The following is a 13,530-nucleotide window of genomic DNA, read 5'->3' as shown; positions in this document are numbered from 1 at the left end:
GATCATAGAGATGAATATCTGAGTTATGAGTTTGGTACAAAATTAAGACATTGTGGAAATTGTTTCACAACTAATACTGCCTGGAACACCATAGTGTGATGGTGTGTCCGAACATCATAGCTGCACCCTATTGGATATGGTGCATACCATGATGTCTCTTATCGAATTTACCACTATCATTTATGGGTTAGGCATTAGAGACAACCACATTCACTTTAATAGGGCAGCACGTAATTCCGTTGAGATGACAACATATGTACTATGGTTTAGAGAAACCTAAGCTGTCGTTTCTTAAAAGTTTGGGGCTACGACGCTTATGAGAAAAAGTTTTAGCCTGATAAGCTCGAACCCAAAGCGGATAAATGCATCTTCATAGGACACCCAAAACAGTTGGGTATACCTCCTAATTCAGATCCGGAAGCAAAAGTGATTGTTTCTAGAAACGAGTCCTTTCTCGAGGAAATGTTTCTCTCGAAAGAATTGAGTGGGAGGATGGTGGAGACTTGATGAGGTTATTGAACCATCACTTCAACCAGTGTGTAGCAGGGCACAGGAAGTTGTTCCTGTGGCGCCTACACCATTTGAAGCGGAAGCTGATGATAGTGATCATGAAATGTTGGATCAATTCACTACCAAACCTCATAGGTCGACAAGGACACGTACTGCTTCAGAGTGGTACGGTAATCCTGTCTTGGAGGTCATGTTGCTAGATAACAGTGATCCTACGCGCTATGGAGAAGCGATGGTGGGCCCGGATTCCGACAAATGGCTCAAGGCCATGAAAATCCGAGAGAGGATCCATGTCTAAAAACCAAAGTGTAGACTTTGGAAGAACTACTTGATGGTCATAAGGCTGTTGGGTACAGATGGATTTTAAAAGGAAGAAGGACAATGATGGTAAGTGCCACCATTAAGAAAGCTCGACTTTCGCTAAGATGTTTTCCGAAAAGTTCAAGGAGTTGACTACGATGAGACTTTCTCACTCAGAGCGATGCTAAGAGTTTGTTGGAATTATATTAGCAGATACTGCATTATTTATGAAATCTTGCAGATAGAATGTCAAAACATTGTTTCCTCGATGAGTTGCTTGAGGAAAGGTTGTATGTGATACAACCAGAAGGTTTTGTCAATCCTAAAAGATGCTAACAAGTATGCAGAGCTCCAGTAATCCTTCTAAGGACTGGAGTAAGCATCTCAGAGTTGGAATATACACTTTGATAAGATGATCAAAGATTTTGGGTTTATACAAAGTTTATGATAAACTTGTATTTTCAAAGAAGTGAGTGGGAGCACTATAGAATTTCTGATGAGTATATGTTGTTGACATATTGTTGATCGGAAATGATGTAGAATTTCTGGAAAGCATATAGGGTTATTTGAAAAGTGTTTTTCAATAAAAACCTGGATTAAGCTACTTGAACATTGAACATCAACATCTATAAGGATAGATTAAAAACGCTTAATAGTACTTTCAAATGAATACATACCGTGACAAAATTTTGAAGGAGTTCAAAATAGATCAGCAAAGAAGGAGTTCTTGGTTGTGTTGTAAGGTGTGAGTATTGAGTAAGACTCAAGACCTGTTCATGGCAGAAGAGAGAGAAAGGACGACGGTCGTCCCCTATGCTTTAGATGTAGGCTCTATAGTATGCTATGTTGTGTACCGCACCTAAAGTGTGCCTTGCCATGAGTCAGTCGAGGAGTACAAGAGTGATCCAGGAATGGATCACAGGACAACGGTCAAAGTTATCCTTAGTAACTAGTGGACTAAGGAATTTTCACGATTATGGACGTGGCAAAAAGAGTTCGTCGTAAAGAGTTACGTCAATGCAAACTTTGACACTAATCTGGATGAATCTGAGTAGTAAACCGGATTCATATAGTAGAACAGTTATTTGGAATAGTTCCAAATAGCGTGTGGTAGCTGCATCTACAAGATGACAAAGAGATTTGTAAAACACACATGGATCTGAAAGGTTTAGACCCGTTGACTAATAACCTCTCTCATAAGCGAGATATGATCAAACCCCATGGGTGTTGGATTCATTACAATCACATAGTGATGTGAACTAGATTATTGACTCTAGTGCAAGTGGGAGACTGTTGGAAATATGCCCTAGAGGCAATAATAAAATGGTTATTATTGTATTTCCTTGTTCATGATAATTGTGTATTGTTCATGCTATAATTGTATTAACTGGAAATGGTAATACATGTGTGAATACATAGACCACAACATGTCCCGAGTGAGCCTCTAGTTGACTAGCTCGTTGATCAATAGATGGTTATGGTTTCCTAACCATGGACATTGGATGTCATTGATAACGGGATCACATCATTAGGAGAATGATGTGATGGACAAGACCCAATCCTAAGCATAGCACAAGATTGTGTAGTTCGTTTGCTAAGAGCTTTTCTAATGTCAAGTATCATTTCCTTAGACCATGAGATTGTGCAACTCCTAGATACCATAGGAATGCTTTGGGTGTACCAAACGTCACAATGTAACTGGGTGGCTATAAAGGTGCACTCCAGTTATCTCTGAAAGTTTCTGTTGGGTTGGCACGAATCAAGACTGGGATTTGTCATTCTGCATGACGGAGAGGTATCTCTGGGCCCACTCGGTAATGCATCATCATAATGAGCTCAATGTGACTAAGGAGTTAGTCACGGGATCATGCATTACAGAACGAGTAAAGAGACTTGCCGGTAACGAGATTGAATGAGGTATTGGGATACCGACGATCAAATCTCGGGCAAGTAACATACCGATAGACAAAGGGAATTGTATACAGGATTGAATGAATCCCCGACATCATGGTTCATTCGATGAGATCATCGTGGAACATGTGGGAGCCAATATGGGTATCCATAACCCGCTGTTGGTTATTGGCTGAGAGGTGTCTCGGTCATGTCTGCATGGTTCCCAAACCCGTAGGGTCTACACACTTAAGGTTCGGTGACGCTAGAGTTGTTATGGGATATAGTATGTGGTTATCAAAGGTTGTTCGGAGTCCCGGATGAGATCCCGGACATGACGAGGAACTCTGGAATGGTCCGAAGGTGAAGATCGGTATATTGGACAAAGGGTATTGGAGTCCAGAATTGTTCCAGGGGTACCGGGTGACGACCAGCGTGTCCGAAAGGGGTTTTGGAGGCCCCGACAAGCGTTGGGGGGCCTTATGGGCCAAGGGGAGGGGGCACACCAGCCCACTAAGGGGTTGTGCGCCCCTCCCACCCCATCTCACGTAACCTAGAGAGGTGGGGGCGCCTCCCCTAGGGCAACAGCCCCTCCTGGCTTGGGGGGCAAGTTTCCTAGGGGTGGGGGCGCCCAAACCCATCTAGGGTTTTCCCTGTGGCCGCCACCCCTCCCCTAGGGAAAACCTAGGGATCCTCCACCTCCCCCTTCCCCCTATATATAGTGAGGGAGAGAGAGGGCAGCCGCACCCTTCCCCTGGCGTAGCCCCTCCCTCCTCATACATCTCCTCCTCTGTAGTAGTGCTTGGCGAAGCCCTGCTGGAGAACCATGAGCTCCACCACCATCACGTCATCGTGTTGTCGGAGTTCTCCCTCAACTTCTCATCTCCCCTTGCTGGATCAAGAAGGAGGAGACGTCCCCGGGCTGTACGTGTGTTTAACACGGAGGCGCTGTCCGTTCGGCGCTAGATCGGATCTTCCGTGATTTGAATCGCCGCGAGTACGACTCCATCAACCGCGTTCTTGTAACGCTTTCGCTTAGCGATCTTCAGGGGTATGAAGATGCACTCCCTCTCTTTCTCTCTCTCTCTCGTTGCTAGTATCTCCTAGATTGATCTTGGTGAGACGTAGGAAATTTTGAATAATTACTACGTTCCCCAACATCATGCACACTTCTCCACTTTGACACCCACGGCTGGTGACATTACTAAATTAAAAAATGTGACTTTGTCCACTGTTCCCGGTCATTGGTTCTTATTTTCTTGCTCCTAAGCATGTTGCCTCACAAGTTCAAACTAAAGTTACCAACCTAACTTTTCATTCCGCAATGATATCTTTTATTGACTCTTTAACCTACTACCTTTTCTTTATTTTCAGCTTATGGGAGAACACAACATTGATTACAACTTCTTTGGGGGCCCGACAACTTCAGAAAATGGATGGATGGTCAAATGAATGCTTCATGCCCTTAACTGTAAGTATCACACTATTTTTCTGCTGCATCCTTTTCCAAGATAGCTCACACTCTTGGCTGAGCAGACTGGTCTCTCATCCATTTTCGTGTTTTCCAAATGCAGGCACGAAGTAACATTGAGAATCTTGTTGGACAGTTTGTGTTCGGTATGACCAACCTTCTTGGCAACCTTATATGGGGCTGGACTGCAATGTCGGCTGGTGACGGACAAGAAGTTGCCAATCAGTTTTGTTCTTTTGTTCGTGGTGGCACTTCTCGTCCAACTGGATCTAGGGGCAGATATGACCACAACGATTCACAAGAGGTTCCCCCCAGTGATGAAGATTTATCTATTGATGATAGTGACTACGACGATGATCACCAGCAAGACGACACCCGTAATGATGGCAATACAAGAATGGACAATACTGAGCATGCCATGATGTTTGAGCGTACCCAGTGGAGGGGGTGAAACATCCAATGGACAGGGATTGGGCGGGCCTTCCATCATGAGCACTTCTGGTCCTGAAGCCTCCAAAAGGGGTAGGAATGCACCAGATGTGGACCTTGAAGCTGCTTCCAAAAGTCTGAAGTTGGACCCAGTTGCTGCTAGAAAGAGGTTTAATTTGTGTTCATTATTGTTTCTTGCAATTTTTAATACATTTTTATTCTCCTACTTCTTTCTACTTTATCGTCATTCCTCAGCGACTAATTTTTGTATTTGTCATGTAGGAAGGTGACCGCTGGTGGAAGAGTGACCACACAGAAAATTGTCCAACAACTTTCCAGATCATTTTCTTGTGCATGCAAGTCTCATATGGCTACACGTTCATCTCCACGATTTGCGTCCTCCAACACGGGAGATCCGGTTGTTCACGAGGATATCAGGGATGTAGGGAAAAGGTTAGTAGTATGGCATACATACTGTAATGTTATGTTTCTGCATGGCTAGTTTTACTAACATTACATGACAATTTTTAGTTGCCCATACAGGGCAACTCTCTGCCTTTTACATGGATGTCATCTCCTTACTTTTCCCCTCCCACCAACTAAGGTGGAAACTTTACTTCCCTAAATTCTTGTACCATACATGCCAACTTTCGGTGAGCCGTCATGCCGCAACTTCACCTCTACTTATTTCTACTTTCTCATCTTTTCCTCGGTGACTAATTTTTATATTTTTTTGTAGGGAGGCGACCACTGGTGGAAGATTGACCACACAGAAAATTGTCTAACAGCCTTTGAGACCATCTGCTCATGCATGCAAGACTCATACGGCTACATGTTCTTCTCCTCGATTTTTGTCCTCCAACATGGGAGATCCGGTTGTTCTTGAGGATATGAGGGATGAAGGGAAAATGTTAATAGTATGGCAGATGTATAGTAGTGTTCTGTGTCTACATGGCTAGTTTTACTGACATTACATGACAATTTTTAGTTGCCCAGACATGGCAACTCTCTGCCTTTTACATGGATGTCATCTACTTACTTTTCCCCTCCCAACCGCTAAGGTGGCAACATTACTTCCCTACATTCTTGTACCATATGTGCCAACTTTTGGTGAGCCGCCATGTGGCAACTTCACCTCTAAACAAACGGCATTTTCTTACTGTCTTCTCATCCCCAACATGTCAACTTTTTATTTTTGTTTGACCTTATTTTCATCCGTACTTACACACCATTAACCACATGGCAACTTTTCAACTTATTTGTTACTACCAGCATTTTTTTACTCTTTCTAGCCCATTAACCTTCATTTTATTCCGTTCGTTTACACGCTACCACTACATTTATTTTCACTACACAACAATTTTATTACGTCTTTCATGCACGGCAACTTATAGTCTTTCTCTTTTCTATATGACCATGTTGCCAACTAACATGCCCCCTCCCCTCCATGTGCCCCCCTTATCTAATGTCATGCATATTTGTACTAATAAGGGAGTTGGCATTTAACGCGTAAAACTGTATGATAAAAATATGGATACTTCTCTGATCATGTCAAACATTCATTCCTTTTTTTCTTGAGTTTGATGTGTCACATTTTTCGCTTACCCTATTTAATACATGCATGCTAAAGAAGAGAACCAACCAGGTTGCTCATATGGCTAAATCTAAGAAAAAAGACCCATTGGAGCGCATGCACGCTAAGCTTGCTTCATCTAACAATGTGGACTTCGTCAAAGCATCTGCTATCACTACTTCTGCTACACCAGTTAAGTTGCTGTCATCTGTTGCCACTGTGTTGACCGGCAATGAAGGTGCAGGATCAGGGGGTTCCGATGAATTGATCTCCCCAAGAACAGCAGAGGTTGCGCCTGCATTGTTATCCATGAGACATGGGCTTGAAGGTAGTGCAATCATAGTGATTACCCACAAGTATAGGGGATCTATCATAGTCCTTTCGATAAGTAAGAGTGTCGAAACCCAACAAGGAGCAGAAGGAAACGACAAGCGGTTTTTAGCAAGATATTATCTGCAAGCACTAAAATTATCGGTAATAGATAGTTGTGTGATAAGGTAATTCATAATGGGTAACAAGTAACAAAAGTAAAAGATGTGCAACAAGGTGGACCAATCCTTTTTGTAGCAAAGTACAAGACTGGACGAACTCTTATATAAAGCAAAGCGCTCCCGAGGACACATGGGAATTACTGTCAACCTAGTTTTCATCATGCTCATTTGATTCGCCTTCGTTACTTTGATAATTTGATATGTGGGTGGACCGGTGCTTGGGTGTTGTCCTTCCTTGGACAAGCCTCTCCCACTTATGATTAACCCCTCTAGCAAGCATCTGCAACTACGAAAGAAAGAATTAAGGTAGACCTAACCATAACATGAAACATGTGGATCCAAATGAGCCCCTTACGAAGCAACACATAAACTAGGGTTTAAGCTTTTGTCACTCTAGCAACCCATCATCTACTTATTACATCCCAATGCCTTACCCTAGACCCAAATCATGGTGAAGTGCCATGTAGTCGACCTTCACATAACACCACCAGAGGAAAGACAACATACATCTCATCAAAATATCGAACGAATACCAAATTCACATGATTACTTATAACAATACTTCTCCCATGTCCTCGGGAACAAACGTAACTACTCACAAAGCATATTCATGTTCGTAATCAGAGGAGTATGAATTATCATTAAGGATATGAAAATATGATCTTCCACCGAATAAACCAACTAGCATCAACTATAAGGAGTAATAAACATTACAACCAACCCACAGGTACCAATCTGAGGTTTTGAATCAAACATCGGATACAAGAGATGAACTGGTGTTTGAGAGGAGATGGTGCTGGTGAAGATGTTGATGTAGATTGACCCCCTCTTGATGATAGGATCAATGGTAATGATGATGGAGGATATTTCCCCCTCCTAGAGGGAAGTTTCCCTGGCAGAGTAGCTCCGCTGGAGCCCTAGATTGGTTCTACCCAGATTCTGCCTTGAGATGGCGGCGCTTCATCTCAAAGGCTTCCTTCTTATTTTTTCCAGGTCAAACACATCATATAGCAGAAGATGGGCGTCAGGGGCCTGCTAGGGGGCCCACAAGGCCGGAGGGCGCGCCCTCCACCCTTGTGGATGGCAGGTGGCCCCCCTTTGGTGCTTTCTTCACCCAATATTTTTATATATTCCAAAAATATTCTCTGTGAAGTTTCAGGACTTTTGGAGTTGTGCAGAATAGGTCTCTAATATTTGCTCCTTTTCCATTCCAAAATTCCAGTTGTCGGCATTCTTCCTCTTCATATAAACCTTATAAAATAAGAGAGAACAGGAATAAGTATTGTGATACAACATGTAATGACAGCCCATAATGCAATAAATATTGATATAAAAGATGATGCAAAATGGATGTATCAACTCCCCCAAGCTTAGACCTCGCTTGTCCTCAAGCGAAAGCCGAAATCGAAAAATATGTCCACGTGTTTAGAGATAGAGGTGTCGATAAAATAAAATACGGACATGAGGGCATCATGATCATCTTTAGAACATCAAAATATAATGTCATATAATTTCTCATGCTAAAGTAACAATTCTATCACAAGGTAAAGTATGAATCGGGAACTTCATTGAAAACTAACAAACCTTGATCTCAGCCATTGAAGCAATTGCATGTAGCATAACATCGGAAAGAGTCAATTTAAGATCTTTTCAGCAAGTCCACATACTCAACTATCATTTAGTCTTTCACAATTGCTAACACTCACGTGATACTTATGGGTTCAAAGCTTCAATCGGACACAGAGAAAGATACGGGCTTATAGTTTCGCCTCCCAACCTTTTACCTCAAGGGTAATGTCAACAATAATACTTTATGAAACCTACATCTAAGTGGGTATATATATCCGGATTTCTCCACCACATAGTGCTTGCCAAAATAAATAAAAATGTGCAGAAAGGAAAGGTGATGATCACCATGACTCTTGTATAAGGGTAGAAGGTAAAAAGTAAAAGATAGGCCCTTCACAGACGGAAGCAGAGGTTGTCATGCGCTTTTATGGATGGATGCACAAAATCTTAATGCAAAAGAATGTCACTTTATATTGCCACTTGTGATAAAGAACTTTATTATGGAGTCTGTCGCTTTTATTTATTCCATATCACAAGTTCGTATAAAGCTTGTTTTCTTCACACTAATAGATCATACATATTTAGAGAGCAATTTTTATTGCTTGCACTGATGACAACTTACTTGAAGGATCTTACTCAATCCATAGGTAGATATGGTGGACTCTCATGGCAAAACTGGGTTTAATGGATGTTTGGAAGCACAAGTAGTATCTCTACTTGGTGCAAGGAATTTGGCTAGCATGAGGGGAAAAGGCAAGCTCAACGTTGGAGGATCCAAGACAATATAACTTCTATTCAGATATATGAAAACATAACGAATTATGTTGTCTTCCTTGTCGAACGTCAACTTTTTAGCATGTCATATTTTAATGAGTGCTCACAATTACAAAAGATGTCCAAGATAGTATATTTATATGTGAAGCCTCTCTTTCTTTATTACTTCCTGTTAGTTACGGTGATGACCAAAACTATGTTTGTCAACTCTCAACAAAATTTATTCATCACACTCTTTACATGTGAAGTCATTACTCTCCCTAAGATCAAAATATGATCCTTTTATTTCTTTTCATTCTTTCTATTATTTTTATTCCCTCAAGATCATAGCAAGAAAGCAAAGCCCTCAACTCAAAACTACACTTTATTATATATAGCTCACGGACTCAATTACATAGATAGAACATAAAGCAAAACTCAAGGCTAGATCATACTAAAAAGAACTTTATTCTACTAGATCAAGATATAACCAAAAGGATTGAACTAAGAGAAACGATAAAAATAAAGATGTGATGGTGATACAATACCGGGGCACCTCCCCCAAGCTTGGCAGTTGCCAAGGGGCGTGCCGATACTCATGTATTTATGTCTCTTTCTTCGGAGGTGGTGATGTGATATTCTTAGCGATGATGCCCCTTAGGATGAGATTCTCTTCCTCGAGCTTATTAATTTGCTTCTTAAGATCCATTACTTCCTTGCGGAGTTTACCCGTGACGTCTAAAGCTCCATTCACCCATGGATGTTTCATACCCGCAGGACAAAAAGCAACACTCTTTTTCAGATTTTCATAAGAGAGAAATCTAGCATTGGGAGGAATGACGAATTTGGTATTGCTGATCTCTAAAGTTCCTCCAGCATGAATCTAGCTTGAAGACAAGAGGTAACTTCTTGATCCTCCTCCATGGCATCCACCCTTTTGAAGTCAGCCTCCATATCTTCATCCGTTGATATCCCGAAGTGCTCAACTTTGTTGTATTCTCTTGGGCCTGGTGTCAGGTGAGATACCCTACTCTTCCCGGCCGACTCTTGAGAAGACATTTTGCTCTAAATCTGCTGCAGAAACAACTCAAAAGGAAAACATGGGATTTTGTCATGGTATAGTGGTCAAAACTTTCAGGAGATTACATAATGAATTTTTACTGACCAAAAGAAGTATTGTGCAAGAAAACGGAGTTCGTAGGGCACACGAGGTGGCCACAAGGCAGGGGCGCGCCCTCCACTCTTGTGGTCTCCTTGTGTCTCTTTCGGACTTTAATTTTCCTAATTTTTGAAATATTCCAAAACAGAGAAAAATTGCTATTAGAACAGTTTTGGAGTCGGTTTACTTACCGTATCGCATACATATTCCTTTTCAGAGTCTGAAATGTTCTGAAAAGTGTCCCTTATGTACTCCTCCGGTGTTACGATTTCAATTATATTGGTCCCAACATTTATGGGATTACCTTGTATATAATGTTTGATTCTTTGACCGTTTACCACCTTTGGAATTGTGCCTTTAGTGTTGTTGATTTTTATGGCACCGGAATGATATACCTCCTCGATAATGTAAGGACCTTCCCATTTAGAGAGAAGTCTTCCTGCAAAAAATCTTAAACGAGAGTTGTATAGCAAAACACGATCACCTACATTAAACTCACGCTTTTGTATCCTTTTATCATGCCATCTTTTAACCTTTTCTTTAAACAACTTGGCATTCTAATAGGCTTGGTTCTCCATTCATTGAGCGAGCTAATGTCAAATAACCTCTTCTCACCGGCAAGTTTGAAATCATAATTGAGCTATTTAATAGCCCAATATGCTTTATGTTCTAGTTCGAGAGGTAATTGACAATCCTTTCCATAAACCATTTATACGGAGACGTACCCATAGGATTTTTATAAGCAGTTCTATAAGCCCATAATGCATCATCAAGTTTCTTAGACCAATTCTTTCTAGATCTATTAACAGTCCTTACCAAAATCAATTTAATCTCTCTATTGCTCAACTCTACTTGACCACTAGACCGAGGATGATAAGGAGATGCAATTCTATGGTTGACACCATATTTAGCAAGCATTTTACGGAAAGCACCATGAATAAAATGTGAACCACCATCAGCCATTAAATATCTAGGGACTCCAAACCTCGGAAAAATAACTTCTTTAAGCATTTTAATAGAAGTGTTATGATCAGCACTACTAGTTGGAATAGCTTCTACCCACTTAGTAACGTAATCAACATCAACTAAAATATGTGTATACCCATTAGAGGAAAGAAAAGGTCCCATATAATCAAAGCCCCAAACATCAAATGGTTCAATAACAAGTGAATAATTCATAGGCATTTCTTGACGTCTACTAATATTACCAATTATTTGGCATTCATCACAAGACAAGACAAACTTACGATCATCCTTGAAGAGAGTAGGCCAATAAAATCCGGATTGCAATACCTTGTGTGCTCCGTAAGCCTTGGAGTGACACTTGCATAGGATCTGTTCCTGTTCATGCTCAGGTGTACAACGTCTAATAACACCATGTACTCCTTCTTTATAAAGGTGTTGCTCATCCCAAAAGTAATGTCTTAAATCATAGAAAACCTTTTTCTTTTGCTATTATGTGAAACTAGGTGGTATAAATTTAGCAACAATGTAATTAGCATAATCAGCATACCATGGAGTATTACGAGAAGCATTTATGACAGCTAATTGTTCATCAGGAAAGCTATCATCAATAGGCAGCGGGTGATATGTCCATTTTGCATCATGTTTTCGTACTGTTATTTATGTTGTTTTATTGTTTAATAATGCTTTTGGAGTAATTCTAATGCCTTTTCTCTCATAGTATGCAAGGTATGCACCAAGGGGGAGAATTCCGGCAGCTGAAAATCTAGACCTGAAAATGCTACATCAAGCTACTTATTCTGCACAACTCCAAATGAGCTAAAACTTCCTGAGGAATTTTTATGGAAATTTAATAAATATTGGAGCAAATAAGTATCGGAGTGGGGTCACCAAGTGGGCACAACCCACCTGGGCGCGGCAGGAGGCCCAGGTGCGCCCTGGTGGGTGCTACCCTCCTCAGCCCACCTCCGGTGCCCATCTTCTGGTATATAAGTCATTTTTCCTAAAAAAAATCAAAGGAGGACATTCAGGACAAAGTGCCGCCGCCTCAAGGCGGAACTTGGGCAGGAGCACTTTTGCCCTCCGACGGAGTGATTCCGTCGGGGGAACTTCCCTCCCGGAGGGGGCAATTATCATCTTCATCATCACCAACAACTCTCCCATCTTGGGGAGGGCTATCTTCATCAACTTCTTCACAGCACCAACTCCTCTCAAACCCTAGTTCATCTCTTGTGTTCAATCTTTGTACCAAAACTATAGATTGGTGCTTGTGGGTGACTAGTAGTGTTGATTACACCTTGTAGTTGATTACTATATGGTTTATTTGGTGGAAGATTATATGTTCAGATCCATTATGCTATTTAATACCCCTCTGATCTTGAACATGTTTATCATTTGTGAGTAGTTACTTTCGTTCTTGAGGTCATGGGTGAAATCATGTTGCAAGTAATCATGTGAACTTGATATGTGTTCGACATTTTGATGATATGTATGTTGTCATTCTCTTGGTGGTGTCATGTGAACGTCAACTACATGACACTTCACCATATATGGTCCTAAGGGAATGCATTGCGGAGTAGTTATTAGATGGTAGGTTGCGAGAGTGACAGAAGCTTAAACCCCAGTTTATGTGCTATTCCGTAAGGGACCGATTGGATCCAAAAGTTTAATGGTATGGTTAGAATTTATTGTTAATACGTTTCTCGTAGTTGCGGATGCTTGCGAGAGGGTTAATCATAAGTAGGATGTTTTTTCAAGTAAGAACAACACCTAAGCACCGGTCCACCCACATATCAAATTATCAAAGTACCGAACATGAATTAAGCCAACATGATGGATGTGACTAGATGAAATTCCCGTGTACCCTCAAGAACACTTTGCTTATCATAAGAGATTGTTTTGGCCTTGCCTCAAAAGGAGTGGGCTACCTTGCTGCACTTTTGTTACTACTATCGTTACTTGCTCGTTACAAATTATCTTGCTATCAAACTACTCCGCTACTTACAATTTTAGCACTTGCAGACATTACCTTGCTGAAAACCACTTGTCATTTCCTTCTTCTCCTCGTTGGGTTCGACACTCTTACTTATTGAAAAGGCTAAAATTGACCCCATATACTTGTGGGCCATCAAGGCTATTTTCTGGAGCCGTTGCCAGGTAGTGAAGTGCTCTTGGTAAGTGAAAACTGGTAAGGAAACATTATTACTACATGCTGAAATTTATTGTCACTTGCTACTATGGAAAACAATCCTTTGAGGGGTTTGTTCGGGGTATCTTCACCTCGACCAGAACCACAATTAGTTGCCCCTCAACCTACTGCACCTACTGAAAATATTGAATCTGAAATTCCTTCGGGTATGTTAGAACAACTGCTAGCTAATCCTTATGCAGGAGATGGAACCGGACATCCTGATATGCACTT

The 13,530-nt window shown here is 41.2% G+C and overlaps 1 pseudogene; it reads left to right on the top strand.

The window, feature by feature from the left end:
- LOC119293088 overlaps positions 1-13,530 on the top strand; it is a 146,691-nt pseudogene that overhangs the window by 14,399 nt on the left and 118,762 nt on the right.

The sequence above is a fragment of the Triticum dicoccoides genome, chromosome 4B (genome assembly GCF_002162155.2).
Source record: "Triticum dicoccoides isolate Atlit2015 ecotype Zavitan chromosome 4B, WEW_v2.0, whole genome shotgun sequence".
Taxonomy (NCBI): domain Eukaryota; kingdom Viridiplantae; phylum Streptophyta; class Magnoliopsida; order Poales; family Poaceae; genus Triticum; species Triticum dicoccoides.
The sequence above is the reverse complement of the archived record's forward strand: the minus strand, read 5'-3'. Positions and strand labels throughout refer to the sequence as shown.